We start from the raw sequence: 18,121 nt of genomic DNA, 5'->3' as shown, positions 1-18,121 counted from the left end.
TCAGATAGAGAATACAATTTTAAACAACATTCCAATTTACTTCTATTATCTAATTTGCTTTATTCTTTAGACATTCTTTGTCAAAGAAATAACAATGCACAGGGGTGAGCCAATCACATGAGGCATACAAGTGCATTCACCAATCAGTAGCTACTAAGCCTATCTAGATATGTTCTATATCTATGGGGATGGAGGAATGGGGGAATCAAATGTTAAACAGGAACTTACATTTGCTGACAAGGTACTCTAGAGGGACTTACCCATCTGCTGCCAATACATTAAAGCACCAACAAAAAAAAATAATTTATGCTTACCTGATAAATGTTTTTATTTCCGAATATAATGAGTTCACAGCTTGAGTAATCACTGTTGGGAATATTACTCCTGACAGCAGGAGGAAGCAAAGAGCACCACAGTTAAACTGCTAAGTATCATTCCCTTACCAACAACCCCCAGTCATTCGAACAAAGGGAAATTGAGAAAAAGGAGTATCACAAGGTGTAGAGGTGCCTGAGGTTAAAGTAAAAAAAAACAACTGTCTTAAAAGAAAGGGTGGGGCCATGGACTCACCATATCCGGAAATAAATACATTTATCAGGTAAGCTTACATTTTGTTTTTCTTTCCTAAGATATGGTGAGTACACGGCTGAGTAATTACTGTTGGGAATCAATGACCAAGCTAGAGGACACGGATTAATATGGAGGGACAAGACAGGCAGTCCTAAAACAGAAGGCACCACCGCTTGAAAAACCTTTCTCCAAAAAGAAGCCTCAGCTGAGGCAAAAGTATCAAATTGGTAAAACTTGGAAAAAGTATGTAGAGAAGACCAAGTTGCAGCCTTGCAAATTTGTTCCACAGAAGCCCAAGAAGAGGAAACAGCTCTTGTGGAATGAGTCATAATTCTCGTAATTCTGTCCAGCAGTCTCATAAGCCAAACAAATTATACTTCATAACCAAAGAGTAGTAGCAGTAGCTTTCTGACATTTATGTTTCCCAGAGAAACAGACAAAGAGAGCAGAGGACTGGCGAAAAACCTTAAACGCCTGTAAGTAGAATTTAAGAGCACGTACAACATACAAATTGTGTAACAAACATTCGGCTAGATTACGAGTTGTGTGTTAGGGTAAAAAAGCAGCGTTAAGAGGTCCTAACACTGTTTTTTTACGCCCGCTGGTATTACGAGTCTTGAAGGTTTAGGGTCACCACACACTTCTTTGGCCTTACCGCAAAACGACTTACGTACATTTTGTAAAGTCTTTTTCAATGGGACTTCCATAGCGCTGATATTACGAGTCTGTCCTGGGAGACCAAAAAGTGAGCGGTATACCCTCTACCTCCAAGAGTCCTAACGCATTTAAAAATCAGTAGATAAGAATTTTATGGTACAACGCCGTAACATAAAACTCATAACTAAAGTGCTAAAAGTACACTAACACCCATAAACTACCTATTAACCCCTAAACCGAGGTCCTCCCACATCAAAAACACTATAATAAATTTTTTAACCCCTAATCTGCCGCTCCAGACACCATCGCCGACACCTACATTATATTTATTAACCCCTAATCTGCCACCCCCAATGTCGCCGCCACCTACCTACACTTATTAACCCCTAATCTGCCATCCTCAACGTCGCTGCGACTATAATAAACATATTAACCCCTAAACCGCCACACTCCTGCCTCGCAAACATTAGTTAAATATTAACCCCTAATCTGCCGCCCCCAACATCGCCGCCACTATATTAAATGCATTAACCCCTAAATCTAAGTCTAACCTAACCCTAACACCCCCTAACTTAAATATAATTAAAATAAATCTAAATAAAACTACTATAATTAACTACATTATTCCTATTTAAAACTAAATACTTACCTATAAAAAAAAACCTAAGCTAGCTACAATATAACTAATAGTTACATTATATCTATCTTAGGGTTTATTTTTATTTTACAGGCAAGTTTGAATTTATTTTAACTCGGTAGAATAGTTATTAAATAGTTATTAACTATTTAATAACTACCTAGCTAAAATAAATATAAGTACCTGTAAAATAAAACCTAACATGTTACACTTACACCTAACACTACACTATAATTAAACAAATTAATTAAATTAAATATAATTACCTAAATTAAATTAGCTAAAGTACAAAAACAAACACTAAATTACAGAAAATAATAAACAAATTACAGATATTTAAACTAATTACATCTAATCTAATAGCCCTATCAAAATAAAAAAGCCCCCCCAAAATAAAAAAAAAACCCTAGCCTAAACTAAACTACCAATAGCCCTGAAAAGGGCCTTTTGCGGGGCATTGCCCAAAGTAATCAGCTCTTTTACCTGAAAAAAAATACAAACAACCCCCTAAACAGTAAAACCCACCACCCACACAACCAAGCCCCCAAATAAAATACTATCTAAAAAAACCTAAGCTCCCTATTGCCCTGAAAAGGGCATTTGGATGGGCATTGCCCTTAAAAGGGCAGTTAGCTCTTTTGCAAGCCCAAACCTTAACCTAAAAATAAAACCCACCCAAAACACCCTTAAAAAAACTAACACTAACCTCCTGAAGATCGACTTACTGGGAGAAGTCTTCATCCAAGCCGGGCCGAAGTCCTCAACGAAGCCGGGAGAAGTCTTCATCCAAGCCGGGCGAAGTGGTCCACCAGACGGGCAGAAGTCTTCATCTATCCGGTGCGGAGCGGGTCTATCTTCAAGACATCCAACGCGGAGCATCCTCTTCATCCGACAACTAAAGATGAATGAAGGTACCTTTAAGTGACGTCATCCAAGATGGAGTCCCTTAGATTCCGATTGGCTGATAGAATTCTATCAGCCAATCGGAATTAAGGTAGAAAAAATCCTATTGGCTGATGCAATCAGCCAATAGGATTGAAGTTCAATCCTATTGGCTGATCCAATCAGCCAATAGGATTGAGCTTGTAGTCCTGAGCTTTTAACGAGTTCCAGACTGCTCCCCAGCCCAGCAGGCTGGCGTCCGTGGTCACGATCACCCAGGAAGGTCTCTGAAAGCATGTACCCTGAGACAGATGTTCCTGAGAAATCCACCACGGGAAAGAATCCCTTGACGACTTGTCTCGTCTCTGAGATAGACTAGTATAGTCGCTATTTAATTGTCTGAGCATGCACAACTGGAGAGCAAGCAAATGGAATCGAGCAAAAGGAATGAAGTCCATGGAAGCCACCATCAGACCGATTACCTCCATACATTGAGCCACTGATGGATGAGTGGTAGCCTGAAGAGAGCGGCAAGAGGAAATAATTTTGTTTTTCCTGACCTCTGTCAGAAAAATCTTCATCAATAGAGAATCTATTATGGTCCCTAAGAACACTAGTCTTGTAGCAGGGGAAAGGGAGCTTTTTTCCAGATTCACATTCCATCCGTGGGAACAAAGAAAAGACAACAATATATCTGTGTGAGATTTTGCTTGTTGAAAATATGGCGCCTGAACCAATATGTCGTCCAAGTAGGGTGTCACAGCAAGACTAAATGGAAGGGCCACAAAGTGTAAATGTTTGTCCAGAAAGGTAAATCTCAGGAATCTGTGATGGTCCCTGTGAATAGGAACATAAAGATATGCATCCTTTTTTTTGGGAACCACAAATAAGTTGGAGTAAAACCCGAGACCCAGTTCCTGCACAGGAACTGGAACTATCACTCCCAGGGAGGAAAGATGTTTTATACATTTCAAGAACGCCTCTCTCTTTATCTGGTCTGCAGATAATCTTGAGAGAAGGAATCTGCCTCCTTGTAAAAAAGTCTTGAATTCCAATTTGTTACCCTGGGATACTATGTTCACAGTCCAGGAATTTGGGACATCTCATATCCAGGCTTGAGAAAACTGAGAATGTCTGCCAACAGCTGATCCGATCCTGGATCGTGGGCAAACCCTTCATGCCGAGGCTTTCCTCTCAAGTTACAAAAGGAATGAAAATTACTCTGGCATCCTTTAGGTCTATTCTTCTTATCTGGAGGTAGAAAAGAACCTTTTACACCCGTAATATCAGAGATAATTTCTGCCAAACAGGGTCCAAACAAGATTTTGCCCTTGTAAGGAATCCCCAGAAGCTTGACTTTAGAGGAAACATCCGCAGACCTGGATTTCAACCATAACGTCCTGCGGGCTAGGATAACAAAACTAGAAGTTTTAGTTCCTAGTCTAATAACCTGTAAAATGGCATCTGCAATAAAAGAATTGGCCAACTTAAGAGCTTTAATCCTATCTTGAATTTCATCCAAGGAAGTCTCTACTTGAAGAGAATCAGACAAGGCATCAAGCCAATAAGATGCTGCACTAGTGATGGTGGCAATACACACCACAGGTTGCCATTGGAGACCTTGATGAACATAAATCTTTTTCAAATATGCCTCCAGCTTCTTGTCCATCGAATCCTTAAAAGAGCAGCTATCCTCAATACGAATAGTGGTTCTCTTAGCCAGAGTGGAAATGGCCCCTTCAACATTGGGTAGAGTATACCAAGGGTCTTTAAAGGAGTACTCGACAGGAAACATTTTCTTAAAAAGGGGAGACGGGGAAAAAGACACCCCTGGTTTCTCACATTCCTGTGAGATAATCTCCCTAGCACGGTCCGGCACAGGAAAAACTTTTCGAAGTGGAAGGTTCATCAAAGAAACTATTAAGATTCTAGATTTCTTAGAAGTGACAACAACAGGGGTATCTATAGTGACTAAAACCTCCTTTAACAATACACAAGGTGTTCAAGCTTAAATCTGAAGGATACCACCTCAGTCTCAGAAGAAGGAACTATACTGTCCGAATCTGAGATTTCACCCTCAAAAAGTCCTGATGTATCTTCCTCATCAGACTTATGAGAAAGGGCAACTTGGGAAGCAGAACTGAGGACAGGCACCTTACTTTCTGAATTTCTAGATTTCCTCTTGCGTTTTCCCTGTAATCTGGGAATGGCAGCTAATGCTGCAGATACCGCTGAAGATACCTGGGCATTTAAATTTTAAATAAACTCCACTAGGAGTTATAGAGGAACCACAGGGCACTGCATGTGATGCCATTGAGGCTTGGGACGTAGCAGGAGAAAGCTGAGGTATTATTTTCACAGCATCATCCTGAGAGACATTAGGCTCAAACATTTTACCTTTATTTTGCAAGGTTTTCTTGACACATGAAAGGCAAAATTGCATAGGAGCTGCAATTTGTGCATCTAAACATAATAAGCATGAATTCATGAGAGTAGGCTCTTGCTCCATATCAGACATGTTGTGAAACAGTAAATAAACTTGTACAGATAAGTTTAAAAGATTTTAATATTCAATTAAAATAAGCCAAGGAAAAAATACACTTTAAATTTTATCCCAAATTAGGATCGATCCCCAGCTACAAATATGTGAGAAAAGTTAAGAAAAAACATTTAATAAACTTCAAATAAACTTCTAAAATAACCCTCAGGCTACCCCACACCTCAATTACTGAGGTGCCTTACCACTACCAATTAAGACCAGATCACCCAGAAATGGAGAAAAACAACTTTTTCCTTAGAAACGTTATGAAGTAAAGTCGGTCATATGACCGCAACTGCCGAGCTCAAATTACTGCTGCGACACAGAGAGGCACTACTTCTATTTTATAATAAGCTGCTGAAATAGAAAATTCAGCCTTACTTTAAGTTTAAACTTGTATTGTTTTATCAAGTAAATATGTGTCAGAAAATAAAGCCTAATAAAAACATTTTACCCATTCTTTTTAAAAGAGTTTAAATGTTAGTCTCACACATGCTACAGTGCCTGCTTCATGCCCCAAGTGTAACCCATACAACAGGATTATCTATGTCCCAATAAAAAAGCAGTGTTTTTAATTTGTTAAGTGCATGGTCTCCCCAACTTGAAGAAAAAGCACTTACCTGCTCTGCTGTCTGGCATGTAGACAGTTACAAGGTATGAGAGGACACAGTTCCTCACAGAGACCTTTGAAAAAGAAAGAACAGAGTAGCCAACCATGGCTTTCTAAACTAGGGCAGCAATTGTTTGGAAAACACAGTAAGTACCACTTTACAAGATCCTGCTTTAAAGCCACCCCTACCAACCGACTGCAAGGAAAGACATGGAATACGGCTATACCCCAAAACTTGCTTGTAGATGAAATCAAAATTTTTCTTCAGACAACTAAACTTCACATCCTCTATGCACCGAACGGAAAGAGAATGACTGGGTAAGAATGGGTTGTGGGTAAGGGAGTGATACTTAGTAGTTTAACTGTGGTGCTATTTGCCTCCTCATGCTGGCCAGGAGTGATATTCCCAACAGGAATTACTCAAGACATGTATATCTTAGGAAAGAAAACATGTCCTGCAATAATTAATAAAAACACCATGTAAATAACAGATCAGGACTGTATGGGAGTATATCAATGACAGATAGGGGGAGGCTTGAGAACGTCCCTGCGACACCTGTGGCCTACTGAATCGCTACACACTACCAACAGAATATTATGGACAGCTAAAAATAAAACTCCTCTGACCCTCTCTTGAAGGAACTATATATTGAGGGTTTCTTACATTTTTATTTGCAGAGCTCCTCTAATCTCTGCCTACCTCCTGAACAAGGCAAACAACTACTAGGAGGGTAGGGGAAGTAGGAGGCTTCAATGAGTTACTTAGGTATGTTTTTTTTTTAAGCAATAAATAAATAAATATGTAAGTGACAACTTAAGTTTTAATTACACAAAAACATAGTATGTCCCTTTAAGAGTGTGTATCATGAATAAACACAGGTAAATACTAAGACTGATAATACTACCTGTATTTAAATATGAACCTTATTATAAAAGTGGTGATGTGGTTTGTGAGGGTTAAGAGAGATGGAGTAGGTAACCGGTTTACACAAACAAAACAACACCACTATAAAATGAACTGCAGTTGGTATGATTATTTAGCAAAAGATGATAACTTAAGATGCAGAGCTTACCAGATTAATTATAGGAGAGTAGGCGAAACTATCCGGTCTATGAGAGTTTAGACACAACCGGTTTGACGAGGTAGTTCAGAGTACAGCAGGCCAGACGCTGAAGCACAGGCTAAAGGAAGTGGCATAGTCCGGTGACGTCACACTTGCGGCGAGATGGAGGCCTGACCCGGATCGGCGATGGCGGTGAGAGCAGCTGATCCTGGCAGTTGTTAGGAATGATGAATGCTGCAGTTTGAAAGTGAGTGAGACTTCGGTTAGGCTTCAGGTGAAACAAAGGTTTGGTCACAGGAAGCAAGGATTCTTCGTACAGGCTCAGGGAGAAACTGTATACTTCATTACCAAGCAAGGAAGTGAAGTATACAAAGAGAGAAGCGCTCTACCAGGAACGAACAACAGCTCAGTGGCTTGTTCTATGGCGATTTACCACCCGGAAGCAGCCTCTTTTAGACCAGTGTGCTTTTCACAGAAGAAAACTTTCCTGAAGTATATCAGTCTGATCCCGCCAAGTAAGGTCAGTCCAGCCCCGAAATACCAGGCAATTCTCCTCTGAACAAGGAACATGACAACCCCAGACGATCGTTTCGGCCTTCTATGGGCCTCGTCAGTGAGGTGCAGCCACATTCCTCTAAGCACACTGGGCAAGGAGTCCACGTCTGGTTTCCCCCATCACCCATAGGGAGACTTCCCCAGGGTCATAATAATTTGCATACAAAGAGAGAAGCGCTCTACCAGGAACGAACAACAGCTCAGTGGCTTGTTCTATGGCGATTTACCACCCGGAAGCAGCCTCTTTTAGACCAGTGTGCTTTTCACAGAAGAAAACTTTCCTGAAGTATATCAGTCTGATCCCGCCAAGTAAGGTCAGTCCAGCCCCGAAATACCAGGCAATTCTCCTCTGAACAAGGAACATGACAACCCCAGACGATCGTTTCGGCCTTCTATGGGCCTCGTCAGTGAGGTGCAGCCACATTCCTCTAAGCACACTGGGCAAGGAGTCCACGTCTGGTTTCCCCCATCACCCATAGGGAGACTTCCCCAGGGTCATAATAATTTGCGTACAAAGAGAGAAGCGCTCTACCAGGAACGAACAACAGCTCAGTGGCTTGTTCTATGGCGATTTACCACCCGGAAGCAGCCTCTTTTAGACCAGTGTGCTTTTCACAGAAGAAAACTTTCCTGAAGTATATCAGTCTGATCCCGCCAAGTAAGGTCAGTCCAGCCCCGAAATACCAGGCAATTCTCCTCTGAACAAGGAACATGACAACCCCAGACGATCGTTTCGGCCTTCTATGGGCCTCGTCAGTGAGGTGCAGCCACATTCCTCTAAGCACACTGGGCAAGGAGTCCACGTCTGGTTTCCCCCATCACCCATAGGGAGACTTCCCCAGGGTCATAATAATTTGCATACAAAGAGAGAAGCGCTCTACCAGGAACGAACAACAGCTCAGTGGCTTGTTCTATGGCGATTTACCACCCGGAAGCAGCCTCTTTTAGACCAGTGTGCTTTTCACAGAAGAAAACTTTCCTGAAGTATATCAGTCTGATCCCGCCAAGTAAGGTCAGTCCAGCCCCGAAATACCAGGCAATTCTCCTCTGAACAAGGAACATGACAACCCCAGACGATCGTTTCGGCCTTCTATGGGCCTCGTCAGTGAGGTGCAGCCACATTCCTCTAAGCACACTGGGCAAGGAGTCCACGTCTGGTTTCCCCCATCACCCATAGGGAGACTTCCCCAGGGTCATAATAATTTGCATACAAAGAGAGAAGCGCTCTACCAGGAACGAACAACAGCTCAGTGGCTTGTTCTATGGCGATTTACCACCCGGAAGCAGCCTCTTTTAGACCAGTGTGCTTTTCACAGAAGAAAACTTTCCTGAAGTATATCAGTCTGATCCCGCCAAGTAAGGTCAGTCCAGCCCCGAAATACCAGGCAATTCTCCTCTGAACAAGGAACATGACAACCCCAGACGATCGTTTCGGCCTTCTATGGGCCTCGTCAGTGAGGTGCAGCCACATTCCTCTAAGCACACTGGGCAAGGAGTCCACGTCTGGTTTCCCCCATCACCCATAGGGAGACTTCCCCAGGGTCATAATAATTTGCATACAAAGAGAGAAGCGCTCTACCAGGAACGAACAACAGCTCAGTGGCTTGTTCTATGGCGATTTACCACCCGGAAGCAGCCTCTTTTAGACCAGTGTGCTTTTCACAGAAGAAAACTTTCCTGAAGTATATCAGTCTGATCCCGCCAAGTAAGGTCAGTCCAGCCCCGAAATACCAGGCAATTCTCCTCTGAACAAGGAACATGACAACCCCAGACGATCGTTTCGGCCTTCTATGGGCCTCGTCAGTGAGGTGCAGCCACATTCCTCTAAGCACACTGGGCAAGGAGTCCACGTCTGGTTTCCCCCATCACCCATAGGGAGACTTCCCCAGGGTCATAATAATTTGCATACAAAGAGAGAAGCGCTCTACCAGGAACGAACAACAGCTCAGTGGCTTGTTCTATGGCGATTTACCACCCGGAAGCAGCCTCTTTTAGACCAGTGTGCTTTTCACAGAAGAAAACTTTCCTGAAGTATATCAGTCTGATCCCGCCAAGTAAGGTCAGTCCAGCCCCGAAATACCAGGCAATTCTCCTCTGAACAAGGAACATGACAACCCCAGACGATCGTTTCGGCCTTCTATGGGCCTCGTCAGTGAGGTGCAGCCACATTCCTCTAAGCACACTGGGCAAGGAGTCCACGTCTGGTTTCCCCCATCACCCATAGGGAGACTTCCCCAGGGTCATAATAATTTGCATACAAAGAGAGAAGCGCTCTACCAGGAACGAACAACAGCTCAGTGGCTTGTTCTATGGCGATTTACCACCCGGAAGCAGCCTCTTTTAGACCAGTGTGCTTTTCACAGAAGAAAACTTTCCTGAAGTATATCAGTCTGATCCCGCCAAGTAAGGTCAGTCCAGCCCCGAAATACCAGGCAATTCTCCTCTGAACAAGGAACATGACAACCCCAGACGATCGTTTCGGCCTTCTATGGGCCTCGTCAGTGAGGTGCAGCCACATTCCTCTAAGCACACTGGGCAAGGAGTCCACGTCTGGTTTCCCCCATCACCCATAGGGAGACTTCCCCAGGGTCATAATAATTTGCATACAAAGAGAGAAGCGCTCTACCAGGAACGAACAACAGCTCAGTGGCTTGTTCTATGGCGATTTACCACCCGGAAGCAGCCTCTTTTAGACCAGTGTGCTTTTCACAGAAGAAAACTTTCCTGAAGTATATCAGTCTGATCCCGCCAAGTAAGGTCAGTCCAGCCCCGAAATACCAGGCAATTCTCCTCTGAACAAGGAACATGACAACCCCAGACGATCGTTTCGGCCTTCTATGGGCCTCGTCAGTGAGGTGCAGCCACATTCCTCTAAGCACACTGGGCAAGGAGTCCACGTCTGGTTTCCCCCATCACCCATAGGGAGACTTCCCCAGGGTCATAATAATTTGCATACAAAGAGAGAAGCGCTCTACCAGGAACGAACAACAGCTCAGTGGCTTGTTCTATGGCGATTTACCACCCGGAAGCAGCCTCTTTTAGACCAGTGTGCTTTTCACAGAAGAAAACTTTCCTGAAGTATATCAGTCTGATCCCGCCAAGTAAGGTCAGTCCAGCCCCGAAATACCAGGCAATTCTCCTCTGAACAAGGAACATGACAACCCCAGACGATCGTTTCGGCCTTCTATGGGCCTCGTCAGTGAGGTGCAGCCACATTCCTCTAAGCACACTGGGCAAGGAGTCCACGTCTGGTTTCCCCCATCACCCATAGGGAGACTTCCCCAGGGTCATAATAATTTGCATACAAAGAGAGAAGCGCTCTACCAGGAACGAACAACAGCTCAGTGGCTTGTTCTATGGCGATTTACCACCCGGAAGCAGCCTCTTTTAGACCAGTGTGCTTTTCACAGAAGAAAACTTTCCTGAAGTATATCAGTCTGATCCCGCCAAGTAAGGTCAGTCCAGCCCCGAAATACCAGGCAATTCTCCTCTGAACAAGGAACATGACAACCCCAGACGATCGTTTCGGCCTTCTATGGGCCTCGTCAGTGAGGTGCAGCCACATTCCTCTAAGCACACTGGGCAAGGAGTCCACGTCTGGTTTCCCCCATCACCCATAGGGAGACTTCCCCAGGGTCATAATAATTTGCATACAAAGAGAGAAGCGCTCTACCAGGAACGAACAACAGCTCAGTGGCTTGTTCTATGGCGATTTACCACCCGGAAGCAGCCTCTTTTAGACCAGTGTGCTTTTCACAGAAGAAAACTTTCCTGAAGTATATCAGTCTGATCCCGCCAAGTAAGGTCAGTCCAGCCCCGAAATACCAGGCAATTCTCCTCTGAACAAGGAACATGACAACCCCAGACGATCGTTTCGGCCTTCTATGGGCCTCGTCAGTGAGGTGCAGCCACATTCCTCTAAGCACACTGGGCAAGGAGTCCACGTCTGGTTTCCCCCATCACCCATAGGGAGACTTCCCCAGGGTCATAATAATTTGCATACAAAGAGAGAAGCGCTCTACCAGGAACGAACAACAGCTCAGTGGCTTGTTCTATGGCGATTTACCACCCGGAAGCAGCCTCTTTTAGACCAGTGTGCTTTTCACAGAAGAAAACTTTCCTGAAGTATATCAGTCTGATCCCGCCAAGTAAGGTCAGTCCAGCCCCGAAATACCAGGCAATTCTCCTCTGAACAAGGAACATGACAACCCCTGACGATCGTTTCGGCCTTCTATGGGCCTCGTCAGTGAGGTGCAGCCACATTCCTCTAAGCACACTGGGCAAGGAGTCCACGTCTGGTTTCCCCCATCACCCATAGGGAGACTTCCCCAGGGTCATAATAATTTGCATACAAAGAGAGAAGCGCTCTACCAGGAACGAACAACAGCTCAGTGGCTTGTTCTATGGCGATTTACCACCCGGAAGCAGCCTCTTTTAGACCAGTGTGCTTTTCACAGAAGAAAACTTTCCTGAAGTATATCAGTCTGATCCCGCCAAGTAAGGTCAGTCCAGCCCCGAAATACCAGGCAATTCTCCTCTGAACAAGGAACATGACAACCCCAGACGATCGTTTCGGCCTTCTATGGGCCTCGTCAGTGAGGTGCAGCCACATTCCTCTAAGCACACTGGGCAAGGAGTCCACGTCTGGTTTCCCCCATCACCCATAGGGAGACTTCCCCAGGGTCATAATAATTTGCATACAAAGAGAGAAGCGCTCTACCAGGAACGAACAACAGCTCAGTGGCTTGTTCTATGGCGATTTACCACCCGGAAGCAGCCTCTTTTAGACCAGTGTGCTTTCTTCTGTGAAAAGCACACTGGTCTAAAAGAGGCTGCTTCCGGGTGGTAAATCACCATAGAACAAGCCACTGAGCTGTTGTTCGTTCCTGGTAGAGCGCTTCTCTCTTTGTATGCAAATTATTATGACCCTGGGGAAGTCTCCCTATGGGTGATGGGGGAAACCAGACGTGGACTCCTTGCCCAGTGTGCTTAGAGGAATGTGGCTGCACCTCACTGACGAGGCCCATAGAAGGCCGAAACGATCGTCTGGGGTTGTCATGTTCCTTGTTCAGAGGAGAATTGCCTGGTATTTCGGGGCTGGACTGACCTTACTTGGCGGGATCAGACTGATATACTTCAGGAAAGTTTTCTTCTGTGAAAAGCACACTGGTCTAAAAGAGGCTGCTTCCGGGTGGTAAATCACCATAGAACAAGCCACTGAGCTGTTGTTCGTTCCTGGTAGAGCGCTTCTCTCTTTGTATGCAAATTATTATGACCCTGGGGAAGTCTCCCTATGGGTGATGGGGGAAACCAGACGTGGACTCCTTGCCCAGTGTGCTTAGAGGAATGTGGCTGCACCTCACTGACGAGGCCCATAGAAGGCCGAAACGATCGTCTGGGGTTGTCATGTTCCTTGTTCAGAGGAGAATTGCCTGGTATTTCGGGGCTGGACTGACCTTACTTGGCGGGATCAGACTGATATACTTCAGGAAAGTTTTCTTCTGTGAAAAGCACACTGGTCTAAAAGAGGCTGCTTCCGGGTGGTAAATCACCATAGAACAAGCCACTGAGCTGTTGTTCGTTCCTGGTAGAGCGCTTCTCTCTTTGTATGCAAATTATTATGACCCTGGGGAAGTCTCCCTATGGGTGATGGGGGAAACCAGACGTGGACTCCTTGCCCAGTGTGCTTAGAGGAATGTGGCTGCACCTCACTGACGAGGCCCATAGAAGGCCGAAACGATCGTCTGGGGTTGTCATGTTCCTTGTTCAGAGGAGAATTGCCTGGTATTTCGGGGCTGGACTGACCTTACTTGGCGGGATCAGACTGATATACTTCAGGAAAGTTTTCTTCTGTGAAAAGCACACTGGTCTAAAAGAGGCTGCTTCCGGGTGGTAAATCACCATAGAACAAGCCACTGAGCTGTTGTTCGTTCCTGGTAGAGCGCTTCTCTCTTTGTATGCAAATTATTATGACCCTGGGGAAGTCTCCCTATGGGTGATGGGGGAAACCAGACGTGGACTCCTTGCCCAGTGTGCTTAGAGGAATGTGGCTGCACCTCACTGACGAGGCCCATAGAAGGCCGAAACGATCGTCTGGGGTTGTCATGTTCCTTGTTCAGAGGAGAATTGCCTGGTATTTCGGGGCTGGACTGACCTTACTTGGCGGGATCAGACTGATATACTTCAGGAAAGTTTTCTACTGTGAAAAGCACACTGGTCTAAAAGAGGCTGCTTCCGGGTGGTAAATCACCATAGAACAAGCCACTGAGCTGTTGTTCGTTCCTGGTAGAGCGCTTCTCTCTTTGTAAGGAAGTGAAGTATCCAGGCTGAATAAATAGGGAAAAGAGGAGGAGTAATGTACCTTAAAGGTACAGGTTGTTACAGGGCCCCCCCACTAAGGAACCTCTCCGAGGTTCAGGGTCTAGGACGATCGGGGTGTCTCCTATGGAACAGAGACACAAGCCTAGGAGTGGACAGGTTAGCTGATGGTTCCCATGAATCCTCCTCAGAAGGGAAGCCCTTCCAATGTACCAGGTACTGTAGACGACCAGAAACCTTTCTAGAATCGAGGATTGATTCCACTTCATATTCCACATCCGGAGAAATAAGTAGAATGTCGGAAGGTGGTGCATGAGGAGCCCGGAGAGTCTTGTAGGGTTTAAGCAGAGCAACATGAAAAGTGGGATGTATCCTGTAATTTGAGGGTAAAGTAAGCGTAACAGCGTTTTCATTGACGATCTTGGATATAGGGAATGGACCTATAAAGAGTCTATTCAGCTTCCTACAGGGAACCGTGAGACACAAATGTTTGGTAGATAGCCAAACGAGATCTCCCACAGCATAGGAAGGTGGTGATCTATGTCGAAGATCATATTTTTTCTGTCTCCATTGTGCATCCCTGATGTTGTTTGATAGTAGTGAGAATGTCTCGGACAAGGTATTGGTGAGATCGTTTATGACAGGGCAATCACTGTGAACCTCAGGGTATAGGTGAAAGGTTTGGTGGTATCCATAATTTGCGAAGAAAGGGGTTGTTTTAATGGTCGAATGGTAGGTGTTGTTATGAGCAAATTCAGCAAGAGGGAGTAAAGATGCCCAGTTATTGTGATGCTGAGTGGTGTAGCATCTGATATATTCTTCAAGCCAATGGTTGGTGCGTTCAGTCTGTTAATTGGATTGAGGATGGAAGGCAGTGGATAATCTTTGATCAATCTTAAGACATGAACACATTTGCTTCCAGACCTTAGAGGTGAACTGAGTACCTCTATCAGAAGTTATAGTTGCGGGTATCCCATGAAGTTTTATAACATGGTTTATCAGTAAGGTAACAGTTTCGAGAGAGGTTGACAACTTGTGAAATGGAAGGAAATGGGCCATTTTTGTGAACAAGTCGACAACTACCATTATGGTGTTGTTATTCCCTGAGTTAGGAAGTTCAACAATGAAGTCAACTGCGATGTCCTTCCATGGCCTATCAGGAACTGGTAGTGACATAAGATACCCTGATGGTTTCCTCCGATCTGTTTTACATGTTGTATACTGTTCACATGAATTCACATACTGTTTTATCTTTTGAGTCATGTGTGGCCACCAGTAGGATCGTTTAATCAGTTCAGATGTTTTGTTTATACCTGGATGACCTGAAAGGTGAGAATCGTGACAAGCTAAAAATATCTGCTCTCTAAGTGGAGGAGGAATGTATAATCTAGTTTGGTAATATAATAATCCATCCTCCCCTTCAGATAGGTTATAATTAGATACTGTTTTATCTAGAGCCTGTTGCTCTTTTAAACAATTTTTTGATAGAACTAATGTCCCTAGAAAGTTACCTATAGGAACAAGGGGTGCAGTATCTGTTGTAGTATACGGCTTATGTGGAAGTCTAGATAATATGTCGGCCTTGGTATTTTTCATGGCAGGTCTATAGGTGATAACATAGTTGAACCTAGAAAAAAAAAAGACTCCACCTGACTTGTCGGGAAGTTAAGGTGCAGTATGTTTTTAAGAATTCTAAATTACGGTGGTCAGTATATATGATGATAGGCTCTAATGTACCCTCAAGTAAGTGTCTCCAATTTTCGAATGAACATTTGATGGTTAAAAGTTCTGTCTCACCAACATAGTAATTCAGTTCGGAAGGTGTTAATACAGGTAAGTAAAATGCCACAGGATGTAAGCTACCAGTTTTTTTGTCTTTCTGGGAAAGTATAGCCCCAAGAGCATAATGGGAGACATCTACTTCTAATGTGTATTGTAATAGTGGATTAGGATAATATAGAATGGGTGCTGTGGTAAAAGCAGTTTTTAAAAATGTGAAAGCTTCTTCGGCAGAGCTATTCCAGACTTAGTAAGATTAGTTAGGGGATTAGCAATAGATGAAACATTTTTAATAAACTTTCTATAAAAGTTGGCAAACCCAGGAATTTTTGCATTTGCTTTTTGGTGTTGGGTGTAGGCCAATCCAGAATAATCTGGATCTTAGACTTTTCCATATATATACCCCTGGAGGATATGTTATAACCCAAAAAGGTTATTTCAGATGTATGAAATATGCATTTTTCTGGTTTCACAAACAGCTGATGGGCCTGAAATCTCGAAAGGACAGTCCTGACATGTTTAATATGATCAGTTATATTTGATGAAAATATTAATATGTCATCTAGATAGATGATTAAGAATGTGTCTAGGAGGTCGCGGAATACGTTGTTGATGAACCTTTGGAAAGTGGCGGGGGCATTACACAATCCAAAGGGCATCACCGTATACTCAAACAGACTGTATCTAGCGCGGAAGGCAGTGAGCCACTCATCACCAGAACGGATCCGGATCAGATTATAAGCTCCTCTAAGATCAAGTTTGGTATACACAGAGGACCCATGAAGCCGCTCTTTCAGCTCTGGGATGAGTAGCAACGGGTACCTGTCTTTCTTAGTAATTTTATTCAACTCCCTGTAGTCAACAATTGGGCGTATAGTTTTATCTTTATTGGTAACAAAAAAAATACCAGCCCCTGCCGGGGAGGTAGAGGACCTAATGAAACCTTTTTGAAGATTTTCGTTTATATACTCTTTAAGTCTAACCAACTCAAGTTTAGAAAGTGGGAATATATGCCCATATGGAACTGTTGTTCCAGGCAATAGCTCAATTGGGCAATCATGTTCCCTGTTAGGTGGTAAGGTCTCAGCCTCTTTTTTTATCAAAAACTTGTATGAAGTCTGAATAGACATGAGGAATTTGTGACTCTGAAACATGTAGGAAAGGGTGTGAAGGAAAACATTTTAGAGAGACAATATGGTGATTTGAATTCTAATGTTTTCTGTCCCCAGTGGATGAGGGGTTGGTGTTTACTCAACCAATGTAACCCTAGTACCATTGGAAAGATGGGGGAGTTAATTATGTTAAAGGAAATAAATTATTGATGGAAATTATGAATAGAGATTAGCAAGGGAATGGTTTGATGGGTTATGGGTCCTGTTTCTAACTGTTTACCATCAATCAAACACACAGAAATAGGTTTTTTCTTTGCAACTATAGGAATTTTATTTTGTTTGGCAACATTCAAATCGATATAACTGGCGTATGCTCCCGAGTCCAGAACAGCCTCAAGTCTGTGATGATGTTGCCCCCACTGTAACGAGACAGCAATATGGAAATAACTAGGGTTTTGGACAGTTAGTGATATAATAGGATCTGAAATACATGTCTTACCTAGTTTTTGACGTTTTAGAGAGGGGCAATAAGGTACTGCATGCTCTTTGGAAGCACAATAAAGGCAAAGGTCTTTTTCCTTCCTTCTAATCTTCTCCTCTGGAGATAATGGTCCTCTTATAAAGCCGATGTCCATAGCCTCTTCAGTATTTTTTTGTGGAAGGAGCAAGGGTTTTGTGGAGAGGGGTTTTAGTATATGAATCTGGACTAAGCTTTTCCTGTCTCCTTTCTCTAATTCTTCTATCAATCTTAATAACTAAAGACATTAGAGCTTCTAGTGTTTCGGGGATATCTATTCTGACCAGCTCATCCTTAATAGTGTCTGAGAGACCAATCCTAAATTGATTTTTTAATGAAATTTGATTCCATTGAGAATCTTGTTGCTGTATCTTAAACTCTGAAATGTATTCTTCGACTGGTCTTTTATGTTGTTTAAGACCACACAGCCTAGTATTAGCAGTGAGCTGCCTATGTGGGTCATCGTAAAGATCAGACATGGCTTTGAAGAATTCCTCTATAGAGTATAGGATTGGATCATTATGTTCAATAAACATATCTGCCCATAGTCTGGGCTCACCTCTCAGGAAGGATATAACAGTGAGGACTTATGCGATCGTTAGGAAAAGTTTTAGGTTTAAGAGTAAGGAATAATTTACATGAGTTATGGAATTGTCTAAAAGACTTCCTATCCCCAGAAAATGTATCTGGTGGTGATATAGGGGGATCTGGGTTACCACCTTCAGGGGTTTTTACAGTGCTTAAACCTTCCTTAATAATATTCCTCAGGGTAAGATTCTCTACCTGTAGGTCTCTTAATCCCTGTGATAACTGATCTACTTTATTAGATAAGTCCATAACATGAGCTGTGATATCCTTTTGAGTCATCATGTTTTTTGTTC

At 43.4% G+C, this 18,121-nt stretch overlaps 1 protein-coding gene across 1 annotated transcript in view; it reads right to left on the bottom strand.

Annotated features, from left to right (window-relative positions):
• MEI4 (meiotic double-stranded break formation protein 4) overlaps positions 1 to 18,121 on the bottom strand; it is a 595,729-nt gene that overhangs the window by 269,220 nt on the left and 308,388 nt on the right. The window lies entirely within an intron of this gene.

The sequence above is a fragment of the Bombina bombina genome, chromosome 4 (assembly GCF_027579735.1).
Source record: "Bombina bombina isolate aBomBom1 chromosome 4, aBomBom1.pri, whole genome shotgun sequence".
Taxonomy (NCBI): domain Eukaryota; kingdom Metazoa; phylum Chordata; class Amphibia; order Anura; family Bombinatoridae; genus Bombina; species Bombina bombina.
This window is presented reverse-complemented; position numbering and strand designations above follow the sequence as displayed.